General features: G+C 50.5%; 1 protein-coding gene across 2 annotated transcripts in view; it reads right to left on the reverse strand.

The window, feature by feature from the left end:
- The window catches only part of BCAR3 (BCAR3 adaptor protein, NSP family member), a 221,007-nt gene that overhangs the window by 157,012 nt on the left and 36,006 nt on the right, over positions 1–27,989 (reverse strand). The window lies entirely within an intron of this gene.

Genomic DNA, 27,989 nt, shown 5'->3' on the forward strand with positions numbered 1-27,989 from the left:
CTGGCCACCCTGGGTGGCCCTATACTAACCAGTTCCAAGAAGCTTTCTGTTGGTGTCAAGTATTCTTATCTTCTCATAACATCCAACTCTGCTCATCACCCCACTAAACACTTCTGCTTTCAATTATACACGGAAGTTCAGAGCTGAGCAGCACTGCAGCGACCACCTCCGCCAACCCCAAATGCCTCGAGATTAAACGTAAAATGGCGCGTTTACAGTTTCCTCTCCTCCCCTGCACTGGAAGCTCCTCGAAGACAGGGATTGTGCCTTATTTTTGCATGTTCCCAGTGCCCAGCATGAAGCCTGCAGGACAGAGGTGCCCCGTGAACGGCTAGGTGTTCTGTCTTGGATGAATCATTTCCGTTCTCTGGACCTCAGCTTTCTTGCTGGTATTGGACGGGAAGGGTTTTAAGCCACTTGCCTCTTCACCATGTGAAGAGCCTTTTTCTCCTAATGGAACGTGGCAGGACAGCTTTTCACTGCTTCCTGGACGGAGCTCCTTTTGGTTTGGGACAGAGAGAGTCTACTGGCTGTTGTACTAGGGAAGCACAGACCCTCAAAAGACGGTGGTGGGATAAGCTGTCATCCACGAGCTCTAGTTCAAGAACACTCCCCTGGTGAGCTGTGGGGCAGGGGGAGGCGGACGGCAGTTCCAGGCAGAGACTCCCTTCCTCTGTGGATTAACCTGATTGTCACTCCCCTGCTAGAAATCCCTCTGCTTCCCTCCCGCCAACAGAGCAGAAGTCAGATTCCTCAGTCTGCATCCCTGGCTGCACACCACCTTCCCCTCCTGGACCCCTTGCTCCGGGCATGTCGCACGCTGCCTGTCCCCTGCCCAGAGCTGCAGGCCCTTTATCCATGAAGTAACCCTTCACCCCGACGTGGCCTGTGCCACGCACACTCCAGGCCAGCACTCTCCAAGGACCCCGCAAACTGAGTGTAAGTTGTTCTGGAGGTTGTATTCCCAAGAGACACTTGAAATGAAAACTAAGATGCATTTAAAAAATTTTTCCTAAAACATTTCATCTAATAGGGAATGGGAAGTAGATTATAAATTAATTACTTGTGCTTTCTCAGGGTTTTATTTGATGTACCAATTCATGCTGGGGAGAAATCTGAGCCCAGGAGAAAGAAAGGTCTGGAGGCGGCCTTCTGTAACAGTGGGCTCGTAGCCACGCAGAGGCAGGTCACCCTGCGAACAGCCCCAACTACACCATAAACGCCCATCTCACAGTTCCCACTGCTCTGGAGCACACAGCCTCTGCACTGGGAGCTTCATAAAAGTAAATTCACTTGAACTTACCCAATAAGCCCCTTTCACTGGGGGAATTGCTGACACGTCTTTGCCTCCGGGTGTTTGTCTAACGTGGCTTCAAGCAGGTGGAGTCGTCCCCGGTTCACTCCTTCGGGAAATGTTGTGAGGGCTCTGCTGAGAGCAGTCAATCACCCAGGAAGTACAGACAAGCCCATTCCTACCAAGTTACTCCTGAGTACACTGACCTCATTGTTTGCTCATAAGGTGAACAGGTATTTATTTAATGCGTCTCTTTGAATAGAGATTATGGGTTGGTCTGGGTGCCTGTCATCTCTCCGTCTACTTTATTGCTGTCTGTTTCTTAAAAAGGGGGCTACTGCTTAATGGTGGCAACAGCCCGACATCACATAAAAGGGTGCTGGGGAAGGCAGGAGGATGCGGAGTGGCAGGTGGCAGAGGTGCAGGGAAAACCTGCGGACCTAACCTAGTCGGGCCGGGTGGACCCTCATCCTGCCACGCAGCAGGCTGGACACAACAGGAGCTCCGACGGCCCACGCTGCACATCACACTTACCCAGACCATCCGCGTCCTCCAGCTCGCTCCACCTGGGCAATTGCCCTGCTCGATAAGCACTGTCATCCCCACTTTACCGCCTGGAAGAGCCGAGGCTCAGAGTGAGATGCGGCTCTGAGTCACGGTGGAACTCAGTGGCAGAATCACTGATTCCCAAGGATGCTCGATGGAAGGGCCAGCTGCAGGCGAATTATGACGTTGGCCGGGTTGTCCAGACCATCAGGCCCCGTCTCTAGCCCTCAGGACCCACTCTAACAGGGGTAAGCACCCCTAACGCTGGCCCACCTCAGGGTTAGGTGCACTGAGAGGCCCACGGCACTTCTCCAACAGTGGCGCTTTGCATGAGCAACCAGTGAGTGTAAGAGAGAATGTGGGAACCCCCCACCACTTGTGCCTCTCAAGTCATAGCACACAGGCCACCCATCCGCAGACAGGCTGGTCCTTCTGCACACAGGGAACTAGGGCTTGAAAAGAGTCCCCAAGAAAAACCAAGATGCACACTGGGGCTCTCCTCCGCGCTCTCTGGAGCAGGGCTCCCTTGAAACGTTCCGTTTTCCCCACTGTATTGTTGCTGATGAAATGGGCTGAGCCTGAGGCAGACGCCTGCCCTCCTGCTCCTACAGAAACCCCTGTCCTGCCTTCCTTGGCTGGCGCTCCCAGACCTCCCTCACTGACATGATTTATTGCCTTCATTAAGCGGGATGCTTAACCAAATTCGACGGATTTCATGTCCTCCCCACAAGGAAATCCCCTCAGGAAGCAAGCTGACATGGTGTCTGAAAGAAGAAAGAAACTGCAAAGGAAAGCGATTTGTCCCAACTCTGCAGTTTCTCTTTCCCCTCCAGGGCCTTCTCTGACCTGCCTGAGCTGGGCCAAGACCCAGAGGCATTTCTTTTTAATTGAATTATCTCCCGGGAACCACAGCTGGAAGTCAGGCGCACACACATCAGTCCCGCACGGCAGCTACACCTTCCTTGTGGTGTGGCTGGGCCTCGGGGGGTTGGAGGGCTTGAGGATGACAGCAACTCTCTTCCCACAAGCAACAGACCCTTTCAGAAAGCCGGTGGGGGGCCTGGGAGGTGGGGCCCACCACACGCGGCAGGAGCAGGCTCTCCGTGTCTCAGGAAACTGCACCGCCCGGGAGGGAGAGGGATGCTGCCGGCGTGGCGGTGGCGGTGGCGGTGCCGGCGTGGCGGTGGCGGTGCAGCCGGGCGGGCAGGCAGATTTAGCCTCTCCCTGCCTGCAGGGAGGTGGGCACTTTGGGGACAGACGATTTCCCCCTGCAGCAAATGAACAGAGCTTCTGTCCACAGCGCCTGTGGGGGAGCAGGGAGCCCACTGCTCACTTGCTCCCAGAACCGCTTTGTCATAGACTTTCCTTGTTATTAAGAATTTACTAAACATTAGCCTCTTGGGCTAAAATCTTCCATGCAAATTAAAGGTGGGCGATAAACAAGCATTTCTCTCTCTCCCAGCCACTCACCATCTCCCCGCCCCCCTGGAATCCATCCCCTCTACCCCAGCACAGTCAAATAAACATGCCAGACACTCTTAGGACTTAAGAGGCAGAGAAAAGGGTCCTGGATCCCCATGTTTCTCTTCCAGGTGTTCACAACCGTGCTTGTAGGGCAGGGACGCCTTCCTGCCTTACTCACTTGTTCCTTGGTTTCCTCATCTGAAAAGGGAAGCTATTCACTTTACTCCTGGGCATGTTTCTATCTTTTTAAGACGGTAAATTTTTTAAAATTGAAGTATAGTTGATTTACAGTGTTGCATTAGTTTCCGGTGTACAGCACAGTGATTCAGTTCTACATACGTACATATTCTTTTCCATTATGGTATATTACAGGATATTTAGTATAGTTCCTGATGCTATACAGTATGACTTTGTTTTTCATCTATTATGTATACAGTAATTTGAATCTGTTAATTCCAAACTCCTCATTTATCCCTAACCTCAGCTTTAGTAACCAAAAGTTTGTTTTCTATGTCTGTGAGTCTATTTCTGTTTTGTAAATAAGTTCATTTGTATCATTTTTTTTCAGACTTCACATTAAAGTGACATCATATGATATTTGTCCTTTTCTGTCTGACTTACTTCACTTAGTATGATAATCTCTAGGTCCATCCATGTTGCTGTAAACGGTATTATTTCATTCTTTTTTATGGCTGAGTAGTATTCCATTGTGTGTGTATATATATATATATATATATATATATATATACACACACATCCTCTTTATCCATTCATCTTTTGATGGACACTTAGGTTGCTTCCATGTCTTGGCTATTACAAATAGTGCTGCTGTGAACAGTGGGGTGCATGTGTCTTTTCAAATTGGAGTTTTCTCTGGATATAACTCCTGGGCATATTTCGGAGGGTAAGTGGTAATATAAGGGAAAGTGCTTGGAGCTCTTTGGAAGATAGAAGCTTTTATTCATTCATACATAGTATTTGTGTGAGTTTACAGATTAGAGGTCTTTGGAGTGATAGAAGGCTGCAACTTTAATGAATAATTCAAAAGAGGTCTGATACTTTCCTTGGGCTCTCCCCGGGGAGAGGCAGCTGACTGTGGATCAGCTCTTGGATTTGTAAGCATGAGAGGCAGGAGGATACCGAGAGCATCCAACGTGCCGAGTCTCCCAGGACAGGCACAGAAGGAGGTGGGCAGCGGCGGTCCCAGCCCGCGTTCCAGAGGAGTCTGAGCTGGGTGTCATTACTGTCCTGGAGCTGGAAAGGATGCTCCAGATAAAGGTATTACAAGGTCGTGCTCAATCCCAATCTCCCACTCCCAACCCATGCCTCCCACTTCATCCTTTCAGGATGCCTTTTGCAATGAGCATTTGCAAACACTACATATAAAGCTGAGATGTCCTCTGTTCTTAATCCCTGAAGAAGGAGAGCTTCATGGCTAGTTTAAAATCTTAAAAAGAACCCTAATACCTTTTGCTGAACAGAGCAACTTTCTCAGAGCAGCACAAAGGGAGAGGCTGTTACTAAACTGGTTCTCCGCACAGCCCGTGGGCATCCTCAGGGAACACAGGGTTGGCCCAGCACGCACACCTATAAACATACACACACGCTCTGGGCTCAAAACCCCAAATCCACCCCTCCCACTCAGCGCCACCCCTTAGTTTCGACTTTCTCTTTTTTTGTCCTCTGCTTCCCAGCCAAACTTCTTGAAGAGAGGTCTACATTCTGTCCTCACTAACGTGACTCACTCCTGAGCCCTTCTGCTCTGGCTTTCACCCCCATCTGTCCCTGAAAACGCTTCCCCTCCGGCTACCTGGCCACCTCTCAACCATCCAGTGCAGTGGGTGCTCAGCCCTGCTCAAAGTCCTCTCTTCCCCAGGCTCCTGCGACACTGCTCCGCCTGGCTCTTCTGAATCTCCTTTTAGCTTCAGATTCTTCCTTCTCGGTTTCCTTCACTGACTCTGTACCTCTCTCTTAAATACTGGCTTTCCCTGGGTTCTTGTCTTGGTCATCTTTGTTTTCCTCATTCTTCGTATTTTTAGTGAACATTTGTCTTTTTTTCTTTTTTATGGTTGACCGGCCCCTCTGCACAGCCTTCTTCAGTGGAGAAGTCCCCACCTGAAGAGTTTAGGTGAGAAGCAGAGAAAGTCTAGATGCTCACTTTTCGTCTTCCCTTAAAGTGCAGACATGTGACCTGGGCTCCAGCAAAGAGACGTACCTGAGGCCCACCTATGCGCGGGGAGCCGGGCTCACAGAGGCAGGTGAGGAGGGGCTCCCTCTGGTGAGGACGATGCTGCCATGACCAGGTACTGGAAGTCGTGTCCAGTGTCCAGCAGTACACGCTGTGGTCTCCACGCCCCGTGTTGCTAGTCAGTGTGAGGGCCACCCCCTGCTTTCCACAAAGATCCATCTCTTGAGTGATAGCATTTTCAGGACTTGCTGTCTTTACCCCAAGTCGTTGACTGAACCTCCTAAGTCTCTCCCAATTTTGCCTCCGCTCGTGTCCCAGCACCACTGCGCTGGGTTAGGATCTCAGCTCCCACCCGGACCGTTGCAGCAGCTGCCTATGAGTTTCCCTGCCTCTTGCCTCATGCCTTTCAGTCTAATTTGCACGGGTGACAGAGTTTTACATTGGTCTTTCCCAAATGTAAGACTGAATTTGTTGTTCCCATGTTCAAAACCTTCCAGTAGCTCCCCATCACTTTCAGGGTAAAATCTGAACCCTTCAACACAACACTCAGGCTCCACCCCCACTGCTGCCCACCTACACCGTGCTCCAGCCATACCTAAGTCCTTACGTCTCCTGCACTCGCCACCCTGATCAACACGTCTAGACCTTTGCTCACTGCGATCCTGGAGACCCCAGTCTGTGCCAGTCCCACCCACCGCCAGCAGTAATAACTCACCCAGTGCATCCGATTCTGACTGAGAGCCAAGCCTGCTGGTTCGCTGGAAGGCCCTCACCGTAAGAAAACGGAAATGCCTGCCTTCCTGTGTCCTGTGTCCAGTGGCTCTGGAATAAACAGACCCTCGCCCATTTATTTCTCCAGCGCATGTTTATTGAATGAGCACTGAGTGTTGGGTACTGGGCTAGGTGCTGGGACTGCGCAGGAGACAGACAGCCAGCGTCCACCTTCGCGGAGCAGAGAACCAGCTGAGCTTCCGCTGTCTAGGGCCTGCCTGCTCATCCGGGCTTCAGCTCTGCCTTCTGAATTCCGCTCCAGCTTCCAGCTCCCCCACTGTCCCCACTGGCCAGCTCCCACCTCCTTCCCTCCTCTCCTCTCCTCTCACAGAGGGTGGCGTGCTAGCTGCTGGGTCCTTTCCCCTCCCCGCGTGATCTCCTTGATCTCTCACTCTGTCATCCATCCATCCGACACCTTGATGATTAATGCCACTCAGGCTAGACTTGAGTTGGCCACACTCAATAATCTTGTGAATGTAACTTCTAGCTCCTCCATAGAGGAAAGTAGCCCCTTTGACCACCATCCTTCTCATCCTCCCAACCAGACACCACCGTTCACTTCTGTCCTCTCTCCCCACTGGGTCACTGCAAGTCTTGCTGTTTAAACTTCCCTCTCCCCCCATGATTTTCCACATCTGGCAGATGTTTACTCTTCCTTCAGGCTGTGCGGAGGTCATCTCATCTGGGAAGTCCTCACCCCACCCCACCCACACTTCTCCCACACATGGGCTTTGTGATTTGCTTCTATCTCTATTAGCACTCACCCAATTCTACTGTAATTCTGTCTTCTCCACTTGACTAGGCTAAATCTTACAGCATTATTGTATCCCTTGTTCCTGGCCCAGTATGTGACATAGAGTAGAATGTAAATATAAACAAGGCAAATGCAAGGAGAAAATCCAACTCTCACACTGAATTCATCTCTCTAAAATTAGATCGTCTTTCCAATGTTCCCATTTCTATTAATGGCACATAACTGTTTATGCAAATGACAACGCTAGTCTTCCAGACCTAATCCATCTAGTTCTAATCCATCTTCCACTTCTCCTCCTCCCTTCCTTCAGTGGCAAATATTTAACAACTGGCTCTCAGGGAGAAAATCTCTGTTTTGTACTGTTTTCTGAATTCCATGGTGTAAATATTCTCACCATGGCTGATCTCAAGCTACCAACATGATGGTTCTGAAGGCAGAGCTGGGGAAGGTGTGCTCAGTGACTCTTCGAGCCAGTAGGAGCCAGCTCCTATGCACTGTTGCCTCCACTCTTCACAGTTAATCGGTCCAAGTCCAGCTCATCCTCCCTCAGTTCTCAACTCTGCTCCAGCAATTCATGCCTGACCACAGCTGCCCTTGCTTCCATGCCACACCCTTTCCCAGGGAAATCTGTCTTTCCAATGTTACAGTTTTTCATTGCATTAGTTTCCTGTGGCCGCTATAAGAAATTGCCACGGATCTGGGGGCTTAAAACAGCACAATGGTATTCTCTCATGCTCTGGAGGCCAGAAGTCTGCAGTCAGTTTCCCTGGTGCAAAATCAAGGTGTTGGCAAGGCTGGGCTCCCTCTGGAGGCTCCAAGGGGGAGTCTGCTCCTTGCCTCTTTCAACTCTGGTGGCAGCTGGCATTCCTTGGCTTGTGGCTGCATCATTCCAATGGTCCCTGTGGTCACACTGCCTTATCCTCTTCTGTGGGTGTCAAATCTCCCCATCTCCCAAAGGGAACCTTGTGATTGCACTTAGGGCCCGCCTAGATAATCCAGGATAACGTCCCTATCTCAGAATCCTTAACTTGGTCACAACTACAAAGATCCTTTTTCCTATAAGGTAGCATTAATGGGTTCCAGAGATATTTGGGGATCATTATTCAGCCTACTGCATTTATTATTTGATACATGCCCAGGCCTTCCCCATTAGGGTGCCACAGTGCTGACCGAGCCGCAGCGGGGGTGAGCCCCACCCTCTGCCCTCAGCAGTGTCTTACTGCATCCTGCGGGGCTTTCCTCCGCTTGCCTGGCCTTTTCCAGTCTGCTTGGCTCTGGTGAGCTCTCAGTCTTTAGTAATCCTAATTTCCCGCTGACAATCTTTTCACTTATAGTAAAGAGCAGGTTTGTTTTCCAAAGAAAAACATACATGGAGTGTGTTTTTTTTTTTTTTTTTCTAATGGTTAAATAACCCACTAGATATTAGCTTGTGAGTGTGCTGTGCTCTAAAGTGTATATGTGTGTGTGTGTGTGTGTGTGTGTGTCTTACGTCCTCCATCAGAACAGTTCTATAGAATGAGAAGGAGGTGAAGTCACAGGTCAGTCAGCCCCAAGGGGATGTTGGTGATAAACTGGTAATGAATTATGCCAGGACCATATCTCCTTGGGGACCAGTTATAAGGGTCCCATAGAAGCTCATTCATGAATGTTCCTGTATCTAGAAGGAATCCCTCCTCCTAAATGTAGGAAACGTAGGAAATATGGGAATGAGAAGGACCTAACAGCCTAACCTCACTTAGCAGAACCACTACTGGCATGTTGGTGCCAATAAGGTTTTGATGATCATCTTTGTAGAAATTGTTTTTCCATATTTAAGGTTACTTCTTTATATCCATGAATTCCCAGAATGACTGGGTCCAACTGAATACTGTTAAAAAAAAACCTCATACCACTTCTGAGTTTGGGTGGCTGTGCACCGTTTTCAGCCCAGAGATCTAGGTCTCTTTAAATTGGCTCATCTCTATGTGTTCAAGCTTCCTCCACTTTCTTCTCCCATGAGAACCATCCACTACAGCCAGGCTGGGCTGCTCCTGCCTCCTACACGCTTCATGTCTGTCCTCCAGCTCTAGTCTAGCTTTTCAGGTTCCTGGAATGCCCAGTCTTCTCAGATTGCCCATCCCTTGCCCCTCTTTCAAGGCCCAGTTCAAGTCCCCTCTTGGGAAAACCCTTCTTTAAAAAGGCTGCCACATGTGGGGTCAGTGTCATGCAGGGAAAAGAGTATCTGATTTGGAGTTAGAGTCTCTGGGTTCACATCCATGAAATCCCTGAGATAAAAATCGTTTATCCTTCTGGGGCTTCAGTTTCCTCCTTTCATAGAAGAGGAGTTATAATCCTAATTCAGACTACCTCCAAAGTTGTCAGAAATAAATAAAATCATGAATAGGAGAGTGTTTTCAAAGCTTTGTAACTACAAGACTATAATGTTATGTTTTTCTTCATCAGTTCTCCTTTGGTCCTTACTATCTGGGGTACATGATAAATAGCACTTGATAGACTGACCTATTTCTCCTTCAATAGCGTCACATACCTGGAACTATATTCTTGCTTGATATAATGTTGTATAGGAAACTGGCTTGTTTACTGTGGCCTATGTGTGTGTTTCTCAGCCCTCCAATTAGATTGGGGTGTATGGTGGTAGGAATGGTGGCTTATGCTTTTTTTGTTCCCCACGATGCCCAGCACAATGCTGGATGCTGCAAAAGTACTGAATAAACACTTGACTGAGTGCTCACAATGAAAGAAATGGAAAAACCCCTAGAAATGCACAATCTCCCAAGACTGAACCAGGAAGAAATAGAAAATATGAACAGACCAATTATCATTAATGAAACTGAATCAGTAATTAAAAAAAAAAAAAAAACTCCCAGCAAACAAAAGTCCAGGACCAGGTGGCTTCATAGATGAATTCTACCAAATATCTGGAGAAGAGTTAACACCTATCCTTCTGAAACTATTCCAGAAGGTTGCAGAGGAAGGGATAGCTCCAAACTCATTATATGAGGCCACCATCGTCCTGATACCAAAACCAGACAAAGATAATCACAAAAAAAGAAAATTACAGGCCAATATCATTGATGAACATAGATGCAAAACTCCTCAACAAAATAATAGCAAACCAGCTCCAACATTACATTAAAAGGGTCATACAACGTGATCAAGTGGTATCTATCACAGAGCCACAGGATTTTTCTGTATCTGCAAATCAACCTGAGTGATACGCCGCTTTAACAAACTGAATAAAAACCATACGACCATCTCAATAGATGCAGAAAACGCTTTTGATGAAATTCAACATCAATTTATGATAAAAACTCTCCATAAAGTGGGCATAGAGGGAACATATCTCAGCATAATAAGGGCCATATATGACAAAACCACAGCTAACATCACACTCAATGGTGAAAAGCTGAAAGCATTCCCTCTAAGATCAGGAGCAAGACAAGGATGCCCACTCTTGCCACTTTTATTCAGCATAGTTTTGGAAGTCCTAGCTACAGCAATCAGAGAAGAAAAGAAACTAAGAGGAATCCAAACTGCAAAGGAAGAAGTAAAACTGTCACTGTGTGCAGATGACATGATACTATACATAGAAAACCCTAAAGGCACCACCAGAAAATTACTAGAGCTCATCAATGAATTTGGTAAAATTGCAGGATACAAGATTAATATACAGAAGTCTGTTGCATTTCCATAAAATATCAGAAAGAAATTAAGGAAACAATCTCATTTACCATTGCATCAAAAAGAATAAAATATCTGGGAATAAATCTAAGGAGGCAAAAGACCTGTACTCTGAAATTTGTAAGACATTGATGAAAGGAATTGAAGATGACACAGATGGAAAGACATACCCTGTTCTTGGATTGGAAGAATCAATACTGTTAAAATAACCGTACTGCCCAAGGCAATCTACAGATTCAATGCCAGCCCTATCAAATCACCAATGGCATTTTTCACAGAACTGGAACAAAATTTTAAAAAATTTGTATGGAAACACAAAAGACTCCAAACAGCCAAAACAATCTTGGGAAAGAAGAACAGTGCTGGAGGAAACATGCTCCCTGGCTTCAGACTATACTACAAAGCTACAGTAGTCAAAACAGTATGGTACTGGCACAAAGACATACCATAGATCAATAGAACAGGATAGAAAGCCCAAAAATAAATCCCACACTATGGTCAATTAATCTATGACAAAGGAGGCAAGAATACACAATGGAGAAAAAGAGTCTCTTCAATAAGTGGTTCTGGGAAAACTGGACAGCGACATGTAAAAGAATGAAATTAGGATATTCTGTAACACCATATACAAAAATAAGCTCAAAATGGATTAAAGATCTAAATGTAAGACCAGATACCTGAAAACTCCTAGAGGAAAACATGGGCAGGGCACTCTTTGACATAAACCGTAGCAATATTTTATTGAATACATCTCCTATGGTAATCGAAACAAAAACAAAAATAAACAAATGGGACCTAATCAAACTTAAAAGTTTGGCACAGCAAAGGAAACCAGAAACAAAAAGAAAAGACATCCTACAAAAATGGGAGAAAATATTTGTAAATGATGTAACTGGGATTAACTTCCAAAATACACAAACAGCTCACAAAGCTCAATATCAGAAAAACAAACAACCCAATCAAAAAATGGGCAGAAGACCTAACAAGACATTTCTCCCATGAAGACATGCAGACGGCCCACAGGCACGTGGAAAGATGCTCAGCGTCACTAATTAGAGAACAGCAAATCAAGTTCACAAGGATGCAGCACCTCACGCTGGGCAGAATGGCCATCATGAGAAAGTTTACAAGTAATAAATGTTGGAGAGCGTGTGGAGAAAAGGGAGCCCTCCTACACTGTTGGATCACTGAAGAAATCAGAGAGGAAATAAAAAATACCTAGAGACAAATGAAAATGGAAACATGATGATCCAAAACCCATGGGATGCAGCAAAAGCAGTTTTCAGAGGGAAGTTCATAGTGATACAAGATCACCTCAGGAAATTGGAAAAATCTCAGACAACCTAACCTTACACCTAAAGCAACTAGAGAAAGAAGAACAAACAAAACCCAAAGTTGGTAGAAGGAAAGAAATCATAAAGATCACAGCAGAAATAAATGAAATAAAGACTGAAAAAACAGTAGAAAAAAATCAATGAAACTAAAAGCTGGTTCTTTGAAAAGATAAACCAAATTGATAAACCTTTAGCCAGACTCATCAAGAAAAAAAAGTGAGGGCCCAAATCAGTAGAATCAGAAATGAAAAAGGAGAAGTTACAACTGTTGCCACAGAGACACAAAGCATTGTTAAGAGTCTGTTATGAGCAACCATATGCCAATAAAATGAATAGCCTAGAAGAAACGGACAAAGTCTTAGAAAGGCACTGCCTCCCAAGACAACCAGGAAGAGATGGAAACCATGAACAGATGAAGATCAGCTTCTCTAACAGTGACTAGAAAACTGTATAGTACAGGTTGGCCACATTTTAAGAAAATCCAGTTTCTAGAAACCTAAATTTATAAAATTGAAATTATGAAGTAAATTTTCACAGGTGTCCTTTACTAATGAAGTTTTCATTCTTGTATCACTCCTGAGTCAATTAAAATAGATAATGTGAAAATGTTTTTCAGTCACCAAATCAGGGCCACAAGTACTGAGTAGAGTGCATTGTATCTGCACAAATTCAGTCATTTTATACCCATAAAAGCTTCATTCTTAGTGTTGACTTGCTCAGTGAGTCATTTGCTTGGAGGTGATCTTGTTTGCTTTTCCTGCTCTGATTGAAATGTTTCAGCTTTAAGTTATGTGGTAAATGGGGGTCTCTTATCTTGAGACGAGGCACCAGAATTGAGCTCAGGTGAAGGAATTTGTTCTCCAACTGAGCAAAGATTATCCTTTCAGCTCTTTTGATACTTGGCACTGAACCAAGAAATCTAAAATTAGCTGCCTTCAGAATCCAGGTGTGTGCTAAGTGGAGGCAATTCAGTTTGTCTGGGGAAGTCGCAGAAATTGCTGAAACAATACATAAAGTTTTGCTTCCTGCACGACAGCCAACTTTTCAGGACTGCCTCCTTCTACAAGGAACAGAAAAATGCCGCGATTCAGAGCTGAGAGGGACCAGAGAGGGCGTCGTGTATGAGCTCCTCATCCTGCAGCTCAGGGGAGTGAAGTGCCCGGCCTCACTGAGCCTGATTCCATACTGCAAAATGGGGTCATGCTGCTTGCCTGCCCCCCTCTCAAAGGTATTGTGGAGATTAAGTGAATGGGTTTTTTAAACTGTAAGCATAGGTGTTATCCTCTTCTTTATTCACTTCGATGGCTCTAAATCATGTCTACACGTTCTCTCACACGCCTCCCAACCAGAAAGGCCCTTGCAGCCAACACTGGAGACGTGCTTGTAACCAACAGAATGCAGCCAACTTTGGAGGCCAGGTCAGAAAAGGCGATTCTGCGTCTGCCTGGTTCTCTTGGGACACTCGCTCTGGAAGAAGCGGGGCACCGTGTTAGAAGTTCAACTACCCTGAGATGCCATGCTGTGGGACAGCCACCCGGAGAGGCCATGTGAGGCCCTCTGGCCAGCAGTCCTCATCTTCAAGTCCCTCCCAGGCCAGGCCCCAGACATGTGAGAGAAGGACCCTTCAGGTGACACTAGCTCCCAGCCGCTGGGATAGCTCCGATTTCGAACCTTCCCTGTTGATGTCCCAGACATCCTGGAACAGAGATGAGCCATCCTTGCTGTGTGCTTTCTGAATCTCTGACCCACAGAGTCCATACGCCTAACAAAATGGTTGGGTTTTTGGCCACGAAATTTGTGCTGTTTGTTACGTAGCACTGGTAATGGTAACAGTCCCACTGCAACCGCAGGAAAACACCGAGCACTGTGCTTGCTCTGTTCCAGGCACCATGGCAAGTACCTCGCATACTCACTCGACTGCGTCCTGACCACATCTCAGGGAGGAAGTCGTGCTCTCCCATCTCGCAGTGAGGAACCTGCTGATCGGAGGGGCTCACGAGTCCCTCAGGTTCCACAGGGATTAAGAGGCAGGGCCAGGACCGAGCCTGGGTCTGGCCTGACTACGAAGCCCCCGCTGAGCTGCAGCTGAGTCCTCCTGGGTAGTGGGTGACAGCGGGACTGTCCCCACCACCCCTGGACCCACAGTGCCCGGGCCTTTCCCCGAAGCCCAGTATGTCTGGTTCCTCCCGTTCCTCCTTTCCCCACTTGCCACTAACCATCTCCTTCTTCCAAGAGCTGGAAAGAAACCTCTTCATTTTCCTGACTCAGCCAGCCTTCAGGTTGGCTTGGCTACTAGCCCCACGGAGGCTTTAGTACTCAGGCGGCCACTCTGCCCCTTCCTGTGGCTCCCACAGCCGTGCAGCTTTACCTCACAAGCCCTCTTTGCCTCACAGGCCAAGCCCATCAGACTAGTTTTTTCTGAGCTGCAGGGGGAAAATAACAAATAATTCACAGAGCAAATCATTCACACAACCTGGTCTCAAAAACAGGCTGTGTGACCCAGTTGTTCTTGGCCCCAGAGCCACTAGCACACTTGTGACAAACTACCCAGAAAGTTCTCTCCACATGGATGATCTCATCCCACCCTCGTGGGCCGCGAGCCCCCAGACTGCTCCGACGTGAGGGTGTGCGGCGCAGGCTGCCGCCCCGGCAAGGCCTTTCCCGCCTGAAAGGGCGAATCCACACCCGCGTTGGCCCTGGTACCCACAGATCCCCTGAAGCTGCGGATCCATCCACGGACCCCGATAAAGGCACGTGTGTCTGAGCGCCTTCAAGAGCAGCGCTCAGCACGCACCTCCGTGCCTTGCACCTGAAGGTCTCCTTCGGCTGCTCACGTGAATCCTCTGAGCAGCACCACCTGCACGCGGCTCAGCCAGCCCTCGGCAAAGCCACACCTCAGGCACCTCCTGCTGCCAAGAGGCCACTCCTCAAAGACAGACGTGAAAGAAGGTCGGCACGCACTCGTCCACTTCAAACTGTCGCTGCCACGGAGCGTGAAGGGAGCCGGCTCTGGGCCCCAGCAGGGGGACCCCCCGGGCAGCGCAGGCCTCGGCCCGCCATGTGAGCGCCCCGGGAAGGGCTGCGGCTAACAGCCAGCGCCGCTGAGCTCGCAGGCCTCCCAGCTCACCCGTGCGGAGACCGGCCCCAGGGCCTCGTGCGCGCCACGCAGCAGCTCCGCCTGGGCCTCCCCCTCCCCCGGGCCCGGCCTCGGAAGCACCGGGACACGTCGGCCGACGCCTGGCCTCGCGTGCCTGACCTCATGTGCAGATAAAGACGTCTGTTCTCAGCCTTGACTTCAGGGACCTCACCAGGTGTCAACAGGTTGTGACAAGTCACTTATTGTCAATAATAGGAAGCACCAAAGATTTGAAATAAGAGCAGATGCGTGATTGTAATACAATATTGTTGCTCAGTGAGGTCATGATTTTCCCATCTGACACCCACAGCAAGGAAACTCGTTCTGACACAGGAAAAGGGTTGGAGAGGGACAGTCTGAGCTCTGTGAGTGGCACATGATGAATGTCACACTCGGAGGGCCGTCTGTGCTGCACCCTGAGGGAAAAGGCAGAGAACTGCTGTGAGCCCAGCGAGGGCCGGGTATGCACAGAACCACCCTCCACACGACCAACAGAGGGGCCGCCTCTCCCCTGCCTCACAGAGAAGGACTAGCCAGTGGTGGCTGCCTTTCAAGAAGCCGCCAAAGCTGAAGGGATGGTTGTCATTGGACTCTGGCGAGATTTTGTTCATTTACTGTTTGTTTAGGAAAAAAACGGTCCACCGGCTCCAGCTGTGGCAGTGTCTGCTCCTGGGAGCGTCCCCCTCCAGCTGACATCTCACAGGTGACCCGGGATGAATCACGTGGTGAATCTCTCCAGTAACAGCAATGCTGTCTATTTCCATAGCGCTGTCAGCTTACAGAGCATTTCCACACCCGCTGGCTCTGGTAGGTTCAGCTTCAAGACCCCGTGGAGTGGGTCTTACTGCCAGCTACACGTGAAGGAGTCACCTCGGAGGGGGCTTGCTCCCAGTCCACAGCAGGTGAGTGACAGAGCTGGGACTCAAGTCCAGGTCTTCTGTTTCCAAACTGCGTTTCTTGCATTACACCCAGGTTGTGCTACACCCAACCTCGTGAGGGTGACGGACAAAGATGCCACGTCTAAAGGGAGTTCAGGCTTGCATGCTGTTGGATGGAGGTCTCGCTGGCACATGGAAGCCTGTTTCTCTGTAGCGGTGGGACACCAACTTCTCTCTGCTTATTCTGTTTTCTTGGCTTTGTCTTGGCAGCCCTCTTGCAGAATTTCCTTTGCCTTAAGTACATCCACCCCTCAACACACACACACAAATACACACCCCCCCACCCAGGGCTTTTCCAGACCTGGCAGGAGGGAATACTTCCATTTAGAACTTTAATAAACAGCCCAAACCAGGGACTGCCTGAGAACCCCAGGTCTTACCTCATGCTACTGGAAGGCCGGAACACCTACCAGCTACCACAGACTTAAAAGTTCTTTAATGGTTGCTACTGAGCTCCTTTGCATGTGGACTTAAGGGTACTTTAAAGTGGCTTAAATCACAGGAAATCTAGCAGAGAAGACGGGTTAAAAATGGTCCCACACCTTTGCCCCTTCTTCCACACACACACACACACACACACACACACACACACACACACACACACACACACACACACCCCTACCCCTATCCTACACACCTGGGTCAGGCAGTGGCTTTGTGACTAAGATGCTCCACCCAGGGGAGAATGTGGTGCTCAGACTGTTCTCTGGGCTCTGCTCATCAACCGCCAGTGAAAGTCCAGGACAAAGTGTGTCTTAATCAAAGTGCTTCTTGAACTTCACACTGAATGGCCATGTGAAGGGTGACTGTAGCACCCTCACAGTCAGAGAAGTGGAACTTTTTGGGTTTGTTAATGCTGAGTCTGGGCTCAGGGTTCGAAGGCTGCATGGAATTCTGCCCTGTACGTACTGAACTGCTCGGTCAGTCTTCCCAGAAAAAACGCCCGCGTCCTACCATGTTTCTTCATCTTCAGTCTTGTTGACACAGGGGTCGTTGAGAGCCTGAGTCTGAGGCTCAGATGCACCTTCGTTGTCTGTGCACGAAGGGCAAGGTGCAGAGCAACCAGATACAAGTGATGGCATATGGTCATTGGGGGGGACCTCTGGCATTTCTACAGCACTTCATCTTTCTGGGCAGCTTGCGTGCTGCCCTTTGACCCACCCAACACATCTTAGAGGTGAAGTTGAGCTAGGCTTTTTATCGTCATTACAATGAGGAATTCGAAATTTATAGATATATAAAGAAACACAGGGTGAGAGTGCGTATGTGCATGCCTGAGTGTATGTGTGCACATCACACACACGCACGTGCTCAGAAAGGAGGAAACGTTTCATCATTTTAAATTACCTAAGAGGACATCTGATGATAGGGGCCATTATATCATGTAACTTTTTTGCTTATTATTCCATATCAGGGTCATCCGGAGTCACACGGGCTCCAGGGATCAGACCGAACACAGTGGGAAACCCCACAGGCAGGAGCCAGCCTGCAACTGAAGTTCACCTGCTCTGGACAAGTAAGCGGGGGGAGACCCTGCCCCCCATTACAAGGGCTGCATGGCCATCCTGTCCAGAGCCTCTGACAATGTGAGTGCGTGATGGAGAGCCGTCAGCAGCACAGACAAAATGCACAGAACTGGTCATCAGAACTGCAGAGCAGTGTGCCACCCTAAAGGACAAAACTGAGCTGCCTTTTAACTGCATGTGGTGTTCCAGAATTGGGTTTTCCTCCTTGTGTGCCAGGGCCCTTGGCAGCAGGAGTTGCCCCTCTTCTAGAAAACAGCAGCTGGTCCAGAGTCATCCAAGGGCTCCTCTTGGGGTGCTCACTCTTACCCCCCTCCCCCCACTCTATCTCTGCAACACCAACTCTCTGCTACCCCCGAGTGGCACCGAGCCCTCCTTCGCTACCTGCTCGAAAGCAGCCTGGCGGCCACCCTGGAGAGCCCATCACACGCTTTGTGTTCCGCAAGTCCTTGTAAACTTTGTGTTGGCATTTTCCGTCTCCCTGGGGGCTCTTGGGGTAAAAAGGTGAGGAACAAGTCGTGTCTCGTGCTGGTTTTCCAGCTTCATCTGAGATTATTATAGAGATACATTAAAAAAATTATTTTTAAACAAAAACATTAACAGAAACTGAAGGGGCCTGGGTTCGTTCCTAAGAGGTAATGTAGCGTTTGGACAGATGTGTGTCTGTGGCCCCGTCCCTCTTCCACTGCGCGCACCACGGGGAACGCCCAGGCACGGCCCCTGGAGAGGGTTGGAATGATTTTTGGTACCAGCAACCCTCAGAGAGTCCCATGGCTTTTACAACTAGTCCCTTGCATTCCCATGGCTTCCGTATCAGACACCGTGTAAAAGTTAGCCTCCAATGTGAGGTCCCTGGCCTTACAAATTTACACCCTAGGCTTCTAGAGTTGCCTGGAATGGGCAAGGGAGATGCAGAGCTGCTCTGGGCTCTTGGAGGTTGGGGCTGGGGGACCTGAGGTGCGTGCTGTGACCAGCTGTGGTGCCAGCTCAGCCCCCAGGTCAGGAAGTCACTGTGGTTGGGGTCTGATGTGTAAGTGAGTGTTTCTGGCCTCTGAGTTCTCAGAAAACAGTGCCTTTGGGTATCTTGCTCCGGCACAAAGAGGAAGACCCTCACTCCTGGCTCCTGTCATAGTCGGGGGCTTGTGTTCAGACTGAGGAAATCCAGTGATCTTCCAAAAGGAGCGCACTTGGTTTGGGGCCTGGCTGGGGGATGAAGTCAGGCCACAGAGCTGGGGTGAGGCCTAGCTGGCGTCTCCCTTCCGCTCCCCTCTCTTCCAGGAGACCACACAGCAGCTCCTGGCTTCTCTCCCCTCTTATCTTATTCTCTTATCTGTTGCATTTGCATCTCACTCACTCCGAGGAGCTGGCTAACAGCGAGTCTAGCTGCGTAACTGCCCATCTGACTTCAGATGGAGGGAAGCAGTGGCTTGGCGAGGTGCGTTTGCCCCGGCAACCAGGAATAAGGCTGCTTCTGCAGCATCAAAGAGCTGACCCTCTCTAGACAGCATCGGGGCTCCCTCGGACTTCTCCTCCTCTCCTTGACCCACAGCAGGAGCAGACAACCCCCCACGGGATGCACAGGGCCGGGCAGGCATCCGTCAGAGTTAACTCCTCCCCGGGTCACTCCTTCCCCAACCTCCCAGCCTCCCGGACAGAGGGCCTCCCCACATTGCGTCTCCCACCACCCAGCCTCCCTGCTGGTGTGGAGCCTGCAGACCACCCAGGCCTGGACCTCAGCGCTGACAGTCCTCCTGTCCAGTATCTCTCAGTGTCAGGGGTCGGCTTCCCTGGGAAACAGACTTTGGGACGGAGATTTACACACAAGTGGTTCCCTGAGGAGTGTGCTTGGGAAGGACACCGAGGTGGGGAGAGAAGCAGCCTCGCACACGGGGGCGAGCAGCGTGCAGTCAGCACAGAGAGCTCAGCTGATCCCCCGGGAGCTCTGAAGCTGAGGGGCCCTTCAGAGAGGTGCCGGATGGAGGCAAAGGGCTGAGAGCATGCACCTCTGCATCGTCCAGGCACTGGATGCAGCTGTCCCTGCGGTGGGGGCATAACCTTGTTCTTTGGGGAGGAATCCAGCTGGCCCCCTATCAGCAGACAACACTCTTGTCAGCCAGGAGAACGAGGGCCTCGGTCCTGAAGGGAGATCTGCGCAGCACATCCCCACCAGGGCGCAGAGAAAGAGGATGACCAGTTCCCCCTGCTCCGGGTCAACCCCTTGGCCTGACCTGTCAGGAGACCCGGCCAGGGGAGGAGAGATGGAGGGTTTCCAGGGAGCGTCAGCTGAGAGCTGCTGGGCAGGCGTGGCCGGCGGAAGATAAACTGGCTGCCATCGTGGGGATGGAGTGCACATGACCTGCCTTAAGCCCAAGTGGGTCTAACACACCCAAAGAATTTGTCTGAGAAAAGCCCCTAGTTGGGAGCTGGTTTTAGGATGGTCTAAATCTATGCCACTCTATTGTGTTTCCAAAGGGTTACTGCAGCTAATAGCCGACACGCTGCTCTGAGCTTCCTGGTAAATGCCATTTGTAAATGACATGGGACCCCAGGAGGAGAACATGTGAGAAATACTGACCAAAGGAGCAATGTCTGCCTATCTTTCATCTTTCTTATGTGTATTTATCTTCTCCTTCCAAATAACCTGAGTTCCCCAAGTCCCTTAAATCAGGTCCAGCTTGGGTCTCCGCTCTCTGTTCACCACCGGGGCACCATCGCCTCATCTTTATTTTTCCATCTCATTTGGGAGGAAGGACGGGGTGGGGGGATGTTGGTGACTGAGGAGGGGCTGTTGGGGGATAGAACGAGAGACGTTCTGCTCTCTGCCACTGCCAACCCTTCTCCAAACCCAGTGGGAGAGTGCTTGGTTGAGGCAGGTGAACTGTGGAAGGTTCCAGGCCTGCGTGCCCCAGCCGAGAGTGCTCATCGGCATAGCTGAGAGCACCCTGCTGCCCCTCCCCCTGACACTACTGTGCAGAACTGGGCATAACACCCGCTCGTCACCCCGCCAGCTAACCTCCCAGAGTGTGGCTGAGGCGACGGCAGCCTGTGAAACAGTCAGCCGGACTCTGCAGCCGTGTGTCAAGTGTGGCAAGGGTGAAATGTTGCCCCATCGGTCCAGAAGGGCCTTTGACACCAACAAAGAGCCATTATGACAACAGGAAGGGCCGAAAGCCAGGGACCGAAGGGGTCTCTCTCCTCTCCCCTTCAAGACAGAGAGAGATGGTAACCCTGCGGTGCTTGGCTGACTCCCCAGCAACACCCGTCAGGCCCCTGCAGCCTCCCCTCCCCGTCCCAGCCCCCCATCCCCGCCGGACCCAGGAGGGCAGGAGTCGCTCTTGGCTGGAAGGCTGCCTGCCTGGCCAGGTCAGGGGTGGTGCCTGGACCCGTCACCAAGTGGCTTCTGGTCCTGGAGGAAGCGGCCTTTGGGCTGGGAACGCTGCAGGAGCCTCACGGGGGATTTTTGTTTTTTCAAGCCTACGGCTTTTTCTTCCATTTTTCATTCCAGCCGCGTTTCAATAATCACATGACACACGTTTATTGAAAACCCATTAACCCCAACACTCGGGAAAACCCTTGCTCTCCTCACACACTGCTTCTTCCACCCCTAAGGTCCTCCTCCCTCCTCTCCGCAGAGACACCCTTCAAGACCCAGCCTGAGGCCCACTCTCTCTTGAAGCTGTCCTTGTCACCTCCGTGGCTATGAGCTTCCCTTATGATCACGTCATTGCACGATCTGGACACTTCTACAATAGCTAACATTTACTGAATACTTACTGCGCACCAGGCTCTATTCTAAGTGCTCTACGTGTAAAACTCATCTAAATCTCATAAGAACCATATGAAGCAGACATTATTTCTCCCATTTCACAGATGAGGAAATCAAGGGTCAGAGAGGTTAAGTAACCTGCCCAAGGTCACACAGCTAGTAAGTGGTAGAGCAAGCATTTGAATCTAGGCAGGTGGATTTCAAACATCACCCTCTCAAGTAATATGCTGTCATTACACTGCTTCTCAATGGCTTCCCACAGCTCTCAGGAGAGCGTCCAAACTCCTCAGCACTCGAGGCCCCTCATTTTAGACTCCCCCCTTTTCGTTTGCCGACATGCACCCCTCACTCCCCCATCCCAGAGAGGTGTGCTAGTAAACGTTTAACAACTGGCTCTCTGGAAAATAAAGCCCTGATGTGTAGCATTTGCCCATCTGCACGGTGTAAATACCCCACCATGGCCGATTTCAGGCTGTGACTATGACATCACTGAACGAGGAGCTGGGACGGGATGCACGCAGCCAGCTGGCAGGAGTGGGCTATGGGCTCAGGCACACCGCAGACTCCATACGTCTCTATCACCCTCCATGACTCTGCCCAGCAAGGACAGTGTGCCTTGGACCACAAGCCACCCATCCACCTGGTCACTGACCCATGGTTCACGTGTGGATCTGGAAAGCTCCAGCAAAAGTCCACATTCATTTCCTCTTGCTCACCACCCACCTCTGGCAGCCTGAGGGCTGAGATCACCAACTAGGACGTGAAAGCTGATGGCCATCCTTCAGACAGGCACCTGTCCTCCGCTTGCCACAGCAGGTTTCACCTACCACAGCCCTGCCCTCCACCCAGAACAGCCCATCCACAGTAGTCAGGACTTCACCCCTGGGACGTAACGCCTGAGTCTCAGAGCATCACTGCTGCCCCGGCTGCACCCTGGCCAGAGAGGTCCTGGCCACTCACCTGTGGACATCCATCCTTAGCCTCTCCCTGTCTCAGCCCACCCACACTTCCTGGGTGCCATCTCTTCTCCTTATTTCATGTGATGATGGCCCCCGCATGTGGACGTCACCGGCCCTCCGCCCAGACGTCCCGCAGGCACCTCCCGCCCAGCAGCTCTCAGGCCTCATCCATCCTCTTTATCCGCAGACTCATTCCTTACTCTGTAGTCTCCTCTCTGTGCCTCAAGCCCCAGGCCCCGTCCACAGTCCCCTGGGGCAAGTGTCCTCCCGGCTGTGGCATGTGTGTGGGGTCTCCTGACCAAGCGAGAGCTCACCCGGAGCCCAAGCAGCCCCCCGGATGGCTGTCCCTGCTCAGAAGCTGGAGAGCTTCCTGCCAGGCATGGGCCAGAACGGACTTCCTGGGCTGTTCCTGGGGAAACAGGTTGTAATTGTTTCCTTCAGACCAGGCAGTTTACCCAAAGCAGGTGCTTCCTTTCCCTTCATCTGCCCCTGATGCAAAGTGCAGTAACCCACAGGACACTGGGCATGGCTTGGAGGGACATTTTCTTGTTAATTAAATATTTACTGTATCACTACGTAAATCATACGCACCATGTAAGAACGCCAGTTTTGGCTGCTTATGACTGAATGTTAATGCCTCCCACTGAGACCTCAGCAACCCCCTGTCCTTGTGAGTCTGAGTCTAGGGGCGCCTGGGGCTGTCTCTCTGGGGTCACCAGTGCGCATCTTCAAACGTGGTGCCAGCTCACAGGGAAACGGGGCAGCAGGTCAAACACAAGGAAAGTTTATTCAGGGGAGGGGGTTCTAGCTTCACGGCGGAGCCATCGAACAGCACTGGGGACCCCTCCAAACTGGTCTAGACCACCTGAGTCAGTGAATTAAAAGCACTTCAGAGAAGTGTAGTTTGGGGACAAAGTTTGTGTGTGTGCACGTGTGTGTGTGTAGAAGGGTGACCACCCTCCTCAGTTTCAGAGGTGGTGCTGATAATGACCAGGCTGCCACATGCCTTTCCAGCCAGATCCGGGGGGAAGAGTGCCAGGAGGTGGGCAACCAGAACTCCCCAAAGACTCCTCTGCCCGGACTTTTCTTTCTGACTATAGGAATGCTGGTCACTCTGCTGCCTGGGCCACTGAGCTCTGCCCAGAGAAGGTCCTGGCTTCAGGGTGCACCAGCCTGAGGCTGAGCGCGCCTGCCTGCCCACACGCCACCCGACTCCTCTCTCCTTAGAACCCTCTCAAGTTGTTTAGATAACCACACGGTCTCCATTTTGACGGTATCAGCCGTAATCCTGTCGCGATAAATGGACTGTGCTGGATCTTTCTAAGTCTATCTGGTGGAGGTTTCCAGGGAAGTTTTCTGGTGCTTATCTGATCAACTGGGGCCAATTCACTAAGCTCCCAAGTAATGGAATCTGCTTTAATCTTCAAGACACTGAAACAATGACACGTAGACAAAGATGGCTGAGATAAAAATTCCTAGCACAACAAAGGCTATGTTGTAGAGACCGAGAAAGAGAAAGACCTTAGGACAGAATTTACAGCCACACGGCAGGGGAGGGGCAGGCACCTCGATCCCAAATGGCAAATACATGACGGAGGAAGAGGCCTCCTTTTCTGTTTAATGTGCTAGCACAACACTGGTTTCGAAGCAGTCAACTGGTTTTGAACCTGGTGCCAGACTACCAAGCTCCATCAAGAACTAAGAGGGATCCACAAGAACGGTGCCCCCACGCAGGGTGGGAACTGCGCAGGAGGAGGGGGAGCTTGGGAGTAGGAATTTTCGCTGTATAAGAGTCTACACTTTCTGAGTTTTAAACCATGTAAATGCATTCATAATTCCTTTATAAAATTAAAATTTAAAAATCCGTATGAAGTTTGATTTACTCTGTTACTTTGAAAAAAATAAATATCACACCCAGTACATTTCAGTTAGGCAGATCTGAAATTAGAGGTTACGAAAGTACATACTTCCAGGTGTGGAAAACACCGTTCGTCAAGGAGCTCTGAGCCCCTTAATTTGTGGTCTTAGTCTAGAGACAGGGACATTGTGGGGCTGGCGCCCTTCAGGCCTGGCTGAGGTCACCATCAGTGACAATCAATGTGACTGGCGAGCAGGTGGCTACCTGCAAGACTGTAGCATCCGAGTCAACAGCAGGGCAGTGATTAATGACCCTGTTTGTAGAGAGAAGCGCCCCTTGGAGAAGCCAAGTGCCAAGGAGGGAAGCCCTGCCCAAAAGCCGAGTGAGGCAGGAGGCAATGCGAACAGCCGCCAAAAAGCAGATGTGCAGATAGAAGGAAACTGGGAGAGGAACCCATGCCAAAGGGTGAGCTAAGCCAGGAAAGAAAATTGCACCCTGGTGGGTTTCAGCTGTGAAGTGTGCTGTAGAAACCTACACGGTTCACACGAGCAAATCAGGGAGAGGGGCTGGCCGTGTGGACAAGCTGAAAAGTGTCCAGGGGAGAGGCTAGGAAGAAAACCCCAGCACCTGCCTAGGGAAAGAGGGGGACGTGCTTGGTAAAGCAGTGAAGCTAAAAGAGAGCCGAGAGTGAGATCTGGTCACCCGGAGGAGAACGCAGAAACAAAGGAAGCGGGGGACTGTGTGAAGAAGAAAAGTTGACACCAAAAAGCCAGCAGCAGAGAGAGCTTTGGATTCTGCTGCTGCCATTCCAGAACCCGTGGGGGGAGCGGAGACAGGGCGGCGCGGAGGGAGGAAGGCCGGAAGGGCTCTTCGGGGCCTGTCCTTTCATGGGGATAAGGTGTCTGGCAGCACGCAGAATGGAGCCCTGCGCAGGAGACACGCAGGTCTCCCTTGAGTCATAAAACCTCTCCTCTGGGCCCCCGGGGGCACTCACTCTGCAGTAGGTCCCCCAAGGGACCTTAACAGTCACAGATGAAAACAATCCCTTTTAGCCCAAAGGCCGTCCTCTCTCCCCGCTCGAGGACAGACAGCAGGCTGCAAGACCTGAGATCTGAGTGTCACCCCACTGGTCCCCAGGGGCCTCCAAGCACTGGCTCAGAAAGGCCCTGGCGTGTCCGGGGCTCTGTGGGGTAAGGTCAGTGCACACACTTCCAAGACAAGCAAAGAGCCAGCTCTGTAATTTCCTGACACTGAGGGAGGAGGTGGGACGAGCACAGACCAGATAGCTTCCCAAAAAGCACAGCTGGCAAGCACAGCCACACCATGAGGCTGCAGCTCCCTGAACTAATTAAAAGGCAGAGCATGAGAATGTCTGGGTTGCTGCACAAGCATCTCTTGGGGGAAATATGTCTGTGGTATTGCATACCCAGGGCTGCCCCTTCATGTCCAAGAGCCAAGGCAGACACAGGTGGTTACAGTTCAGAACTAAGTATGTGTGTGGCGATGTGTGAATGTGTCTGTGTGGCTGACGGCTGGATAAGAACTCAGGCAGAGAATTACGCTGTGTGTGATGGGAGACAGCCAAGGCCGCGGCAGGTGCTGTCTTCCCTCTGATTCCCCTCAAGGACCGAACAGGCAAAGGGCTTGAGTCGCACCACGAAGGAGCTGGTGTGGCCACTGTGGCGGCGGGCGAGGGGAGCCTCCAACTTACAAGGAGGCGTTGTAGCATATCAGTATCTGCGAAGTGTTTTTCTCTCTTTCTTTTTAAGTTTAGACGCTTACTGAGTTTAACCCTGCTTGGAGCCAGAATGCACCAAATCAACATTGAGGATTTTTTCTGTTTTGTGAATCTATGAAAAGGAAATTTATTTTGAATTCCTTCCTTGTAGTAACTCTGTCAGGTTTGGAAAATTCCCCTGGTGCAGAAAGCCCACAGCACTTCCGCATCTGTGGACTGGGGGTCCCAGAGGAGCCCAGCGGGCAGGGTCCTTTCAGGAGTTCTGCCCACCTCGAGGGCCACCAGGAGAACTGTTTGATGAGGGTGTTGGGAATGCAGCTGAGCTGCGGGATGCCAGATTAAACTCTGACACCAAAAAAGAGAAGGGAGCAGCGCACCCCGCATCTCTTCTCTGGGGAGGGCCCTGGTGGAGGCTGGACTTCATCCTGGAACAGTAATAGACTGTACCGTCCAGGCTCATGAGAAAGAAAGAAAGGCTTCTGAGCAAGGTAAACTGGGAGGTGCCTTAACTGTCTCTTGGCCCAGATTCCATTGGGAATTGATCCCAAGTCTTTGGTAAAGAAGATTCTAAGCTGAAACAGCAAGAAAGCCCTCTGAGGCATCTAACAGAAGAGCTGTGACCTTGCTGGGGGAGAGCCTGCCTCATCCCAGGTGGGGACTGCCAGGCGAGGGGTAGCGCCAGCAATGCCACTGATGATGGGTGCAGGCCATCCGGACAGAGCAGAGTGTGGCTCTGATTGCAGCCTCCAGAAGACCTGAATGGTTGCTAAAAACGGCAGAAGGCCACTGGGACTCTGTCAGGTTAAAGCTGTGACTTCAGTGGGCCTGGAGTTCCAGTGGCCCTACCAAGAGGGAGCTCAGAGTCAAAGATATCTTTGCTGCCACTACATTGCCCCTTTCTGATGGTGTCCCTCAGGCTGGGGAGGTGCTATACACGTAGGATGGCATGTAACCTGGCAGCATCCCTGGAATGCATCAGAGGGTACGGTTACCCGACTTCAGAGAAAAGAAACAAAAAGGTTATCAACAATTTATCCAAACTCCATTCTGTGGAAAGACCTGTATTAGGGAATGAGGGAGGACACTGGGCTGTGGGTGCAAACCCCAGCGCACCCTCACTTTTCTAGAGAATCAACAAATTGTTTCAGGACCACAGGCAGCAGCAGAGGAGCCCCACCTGGGTGCTCACAGCCCCACTTGCTCCTTCTTTGCCGATGGTTGTCATCTCTGGTCCCTTACGCCCAGCCCAGGCTCCCAGCGGAAGCTCTGAGGAACTTCCGAGGCCGAGCAGAGAACAGCTGAAGACCACTGCCCTGTACCTTCAGCAATGGAGTGAGAAATCAGCTGTCTTCACCCCCAAGTACTGTCCTCATCCAGTACTAATTGTACAAGGTAATGCTTATTAAGTACTTAATATATCCATGTTCTGCATTCTCACTGTATCTTTACAACCCTGTAGGGTTAATCCTACTATTATATCCATTTTATAGATGAGGAAACCGAGTTAGTCACAGAAAGGTAAGTGGTTTATCTGAGGTCACACAGGCAATCCAGTTGCAGACCCACCCCCACAGCCACCCTGCCACGGCTGTGTGCTTTAATTTCAGGTACTGAACGAAGGGGAAACGGTACGAAACGCGAAACTTCATAGGACAACTTGGCTCATGAAGCCACCAGGGACCTGGAAAAGCCATCCTTTTTAATGCCTTGGGTGTGGGAGTTCTGTTCCCTATTAAGATCCTGCCTTTTATCATCCTGCGAAAACTAGGGTGGGTTATGTAACCTCTCCGTGTACCTGCTTCCTTCCCCAGTGGAACTAACGAGCGGACCAGGCAGCATGGGTGGATCTGGATCAGGGAAAGCACGCTGAAGCTGCTAAGGAACAGAAGTCAGGGATCAGAATGTCTGTTCAGTTTCCAAAGTGTGTGGCGTTGTGGCCAGATGAGAGGATCACACACTTGGAGAACTTGGGGAGCGTGCAGATCTTAGAAGCTGTGTTCTGTAGGACCTTCAGTGTTTCTGGGGTGAATGCCTCACCA

The sequence above is a fragment of the Camelus ferus genome, chromosome 9, assembly GCF_009834535.1.
Source record: "Camelus ferus isolate YT-003-E chromosome 9, BCGSAC_Cfer_1.0, whole genome shotgun sequence".
Taxonomy (NCBI): Eukaryota; Metazoa; Chordata; class Mammalia; order Artiodactyla; family Camelidae; genus Camelus; species Camelus ferus.